Raw genomic sequence first — 4,788 nt, 5'->3', positions numbered from 1 at the left:
GAGACCTCGAAGAGAGAGAGAAGAAGAAGAGACACACACAGAGACAGAGAGAAGAGAGACACAGACAAAAGAGAGAGAGAACAAGAGAAACAGCAGAGAGACAGAGAGAGAAGGACAAAGAGAGACACAGAAGGAGAGAAAAGAGAGAAAGAGAGGACACAGAGAAAGAAGAGAACGACGAGAGAAAGAGGACACAGAGACAAGAGGAGAAAGAGAGACACAGACAAAGAGAGAGGACAACAGAAGAAACACAAGAGAGACAGAGAAAGGAGAGAAGAGAAGAGAGACACAGAGAGAGAAGAGAGACAAAGAGAGAAGAGAGACACAGAGCAAGAGAGAGAAAGACACAGAGAGACAGAGAGAAAGAGAGACAACAAGAGAGAGACAGAAGAGAGAGCAAGGAGACAGGAGAGCGAGAGACAAAGAGAAAAAGAGCACGAGAGACGAGAGAGAACACAAGAAGAAGAGACACGGAGAGAAAAGAGAGAGAACACGGAAGAGAAAGAGAGAGAAAAACACGGAGAGAAGAGGAAGAGAACACGGAGAGAAAGAGAGAGAGGACACGGAGAGAGAGAACACGGATAGAAGAGAGACACGGAAAAAAAGAGAAAGAGACATGAAGAGAGAGAAAGGAGACCCACGAGAGAGCGAGAAAGAAGAAAAGGAAAAAGAGAGGGGGAGGGAACAGCATAGCCCTTCATTACACAAGAGAAAGAGAGACATGAGAGAGCGACAGACAACGAAATAGAGGGAGAGCTCTGTCAGACTGTGGTGACCCGCAGGAGTGTAGTCCACTGCAGACGCGCGCGTTCTTCTGGACAAAGTGGCCTTCCTCTTCTTCCTGTCGTGTGTTCTCTCTCTTCTTGTGTGTATTTCTTTCTATTACATAATGGACTTGATTGTCACTGCACTAAGATTGACCCTATAACTCCCAACAGGACAGTGATGAAGACGAGGATGAAGATMATCTTATGTTGCAGTCGGGCAGTGAAGAAGGCACCAGCTCTGAGCCSCGCGAGGACCACATAGACACGTCCTCTGTGGAGGTGGCTAACAGCCGGCCGCGGCGCGCCGTGACGCTACGCAGGGCCACCCATACCGGCATAGCTTCGGGCAGCCGTGAGGGTCCTGAAAGCAGGAGGCGGAGCACTCGGTCCCTGTCATATAACCAGGGGAACAAGTACCACCCACCCAAGAGACAGGAGATGCAGGTGAGAGCAAATGCTACACGCAGAGACACACACATACACAGACCCACAATAATGAAGATGTGATTTAGTATTTGATGGGTTCTTTGCCTCCCTGGTGGCCGGGTGGCCCAGATATGGTCAGTGAATGGCATCCTGATGTCATATCCAGTCGATAAAGGTCCTGTATGTAGATTYATCTTTGTGGCCATGTGTCCTGTGGTCCTGCAGGTGGAGTGTAGTGAGGCGGAGTGTCAGCTGGTGCTGGAGAGGAACCCTCTGGAGTGGTCCGTAGAAGACGTGGTCACGTTCATCACCTCCACCGACTGTGCTGCTCTCGCCAACATCTTCCAGGAGCAGGTACACACACACACTGTGCACACACTCTGAAATAKATGCAGACACACACATCCCCAATTCAACACACTTTCTCGTTTGATGTACAGACTCTCTCTTCACATTATCATTGACATCGTCATCCTTTCCTCTGTCTCTCTGTCCTTATTCTCTGTCTCTGACTCTCTGTCTCTCTGTCCTTATTCTCTGTCTCTGTCCTTATTCTCTATCTCTGTCTCTGTCTCTCTGTCCTTATTCTCTATCTCTGTCTCTGTCTCTCTGTCCTTATTCTCTGTCTCTCTGTCCTTATTCTCTGTCTCTCTGTCCTTATTGTCTCTGCAGGACATAGATGGCCAGGCATTGTTGTTGCTGACCCTGCCCACAGTCCAGGAGTGTATGGAGTTGAAGCTGGGTCCAGCCATCAAGCTGTGTCACCAGATAGAGAGGGTCAAGGTGGCCTTCTATGCCCAGTACGCCAACTGATCCTGGGCATCTCACCTGGCACCTTTTACCCTGTAGAGCACAAGCTGTCTGGAGACACCCCGCCCAGTACACCTTCATCTGAGGAAGAGGAGGAGAGATGATTTCGCTTAATGCCAAGTCTGGGATTACCTGGTCTGGAAAGCTGGGAGGAAAGTGGGAAAACTGGTAATGCTGTCGCTTAGGAATTCCTCAATTCTGGACAAGGATTACCTGGCCACTTTTCCGTGGATTACTGATGTCACATAGAGAAGGAAGTGACGTCAGAGGAAGTAGAGGAGGAGCTACCCACATACYGAGCTCAGGACGTCATCTGCGACAACAGGCAGAGATGGGTTTGAAGGTTCAGAGTTCCATAGTATTGTGTGGAAGGATCAGTCAACTGTGAATGGTTGAGTACGATACATATGAGTCAATCCATATGGAATACAGATCTGTGAAGAAACTGATCGAAATTGAGGATTATTTTCTTGGAAAATCTTATTTTTTTACATGCTGTTTCAGACTAATGGCCCTGGCAGTGTTTAAGTTATGAACAAATGTTATTAAATATTTGTTCAATGTTTTCCCTCTTTGTTATATTTAAGTAAATTAGCTTAATATATTTCATTAACGAAAATCGGTTAGTAACCTACAATATATTTGCAATATTTATTGTATTCCTTATTGAATAGATATCATATCTTATTCGGATGTAAGAAAAATATATTTAGAGAGAGTTGATAGGCTATTGAAATGTCCAAGTCTTTGGGTTCAAATATGTATTTAAGGTTGTTCATGAGTTATTCCAGTCAATAGTAATTTAGTCCTGTTAATAAATGATCCGTTTTTTCTTGTGTGCATAGGGACATAGTAGGTCCGCTGCATTTTCTCATTAAGTTTGTAAAAAATCCTGGTAACACTTTATTTGAATGGTCCATCTGCAGATGCTCTACAGGCTATCAGTAACATTTCAACTAACTGTCTACTAGCCCTAACCTAACCCTTATTCTAAACCTTACCCTAACCGTAACCTTAGCAAGCAGTTGCTTATCAACAGATGGTCAGTTGCTTATCAACAGATAGTCTGTTGCTTATCAACAGATGGTCAGTTGCTTATCAACAGATGGTCAGTTGCTTATCAACAGATGGTCAGTTGCTTATCAACAGATAGTCAGTTGCTTATCAACAGATGGTCAGTTGCTTATCAACAGATAGTCAGTTGCTTATCAACAGATAGTCTGTTGCTAGTATCTACAATGTGGCCAAAGTCCTGAAATAGCTTTTTACCCTTTTCACTTTTTAAGAAGTTGTTTTCACAATCATGTAAACAGTCATGTCAAATACATTGTATCCATCTATGCAAAATGCGGTGCAGATATTTTTGATAAGTGTTGATAAGAAAATACATTTCTACTGATTTTGTAATGACGTTTTGTTTTCTAGTTTTTATAGAGATGAATAATTCATCAAAGTGTTTTTTTAAACCATGTATGAACTCACAGGAGGGTAGGCCTGAATGAACTACGTAGGTAGTCATAACCATTCCATTACTGATTTGGATTTCATTGTGTTTCTTCATGCAGGCAGTGACTAATAGCCTGTTGTATTTCCAAGACTGTAACATGTTCTTAATGTAATATACATTTAATTTAATACAGACAGTACATATTCAGATGAGAGTATTTCACAGCAGCAAGGCGAGTCGTGCTTCACCAATTTTCTGTTACTGCACAGTTGAATTAATTTAARAGCACATACACCAACTCTYACACTTTCGATTGAGCCAGTCTGAAAAGTGTTTTAATCAACTGCTACCTAAAATGGTTGCCTGGCAACACAATTTCTAACGTCTGTTTTGCATGATTTTTTTCCCGTTTCCCAGCTGTATCTGAAAACAAACTGGATACATTTTGATTGCAGAGGAGTAAACAACCATTTAACTGTTTGTTTTTTTTAAAGCCATTTTTTAAATATTTTTTATCTCATGTACAAGTGGCAATTTCAGACAATCTTCTGAAGTCAGTCGATGATTTTAATGTATTCAAACAGTGAATGTAATAGTAAATCTTTTGTTAACACAATAGCCCAATATTATGAGTAAGAGCTGGCAACCGCAGACGAATACAATATTTTGTCATATCTTTTAAAAGAGTTCGATCCTTACCGTGTCTTGTAGTCCCTTAATTTTTGGGGGAAAGTGTTGAGAGGCCTGTCACTTAAGATGGAGGGTTGTGATTGGATATGGTCCCAGGTTAGTGGATCCTGTTAAGACCTACATAACTCCATTCATATAGAGCAGTAGTACTGTGTGTACTGTGTACTGTGTGTCAGGACAGCTGTGATAGACTGTACAGACCCAGGAAACAGCACGTAGAGGAAGAAGAGTTAACCATGTGTGTTTGTGGTTAACCACCTCTCTGTGCTCTCGCACTACAGCACTCCCGTTGCAGCAGGCCTGGGTCACGACAGCACTGGTCTGGTCGTTCAGAGAGAAAMATAAAGACAGAGAGACAACAATCAAGTTAGAAAATGATTAGGCTATACCGTTTTCAGTAATTGTCTTGGTTAATATACACACTCACTCACACACACCACGTTGACACTCGCACGCACACAAAACCCAAACACATGAACGACAAACGCCCACACACGCGCGTGTGCAGACCGACACAACACAAACACACATACATACAGTTGAAGTCGAAAGTTTACATACACTTAGGTTTGGAGTCATTAAAACTCGTTTTTCACCACTCCACAAATGTCTTGTTAACAAACTATAGTTTTGACAAGCCGGTTAAGA

The 4,788-nt window shown here is 42.8% G+C and overlaps 1 pseudogene; it reads left to right on the top strand.

Moving 5' to 3' along the window:
* Nucleotides 1-4,148, top strand: part of LOC111951361 (scm-like with four MBT domains protein 2) — a 50,367-nt pseudogene extending 46,219 nt beyond the window's left edge.
* The last annotated feature ends 640 nt before the right edge of the window (nucleotides 4,149-4,788 follow it).

The sequence above is a fragment of the Salvelinus sp. IW2-2015 genome, linkage group LG24, assembly GCF_002910315.2.
Source record: "Salvelinus sp. IW2-2015 linkage group LG24, ASM291031v2, whole genome shotgun sequence".
NCBI classification, from domain to species: domain Eukaryota; kingdom Metazoa; phylum Chordata; class Actinopteri; order Salmoniformes; family Salmonidae; genus Salvelinus; species Salvelinus sp. IW2-2015.
This window is presented reverse-complemented; position numbering and strand designations above follow the sequence as displayed.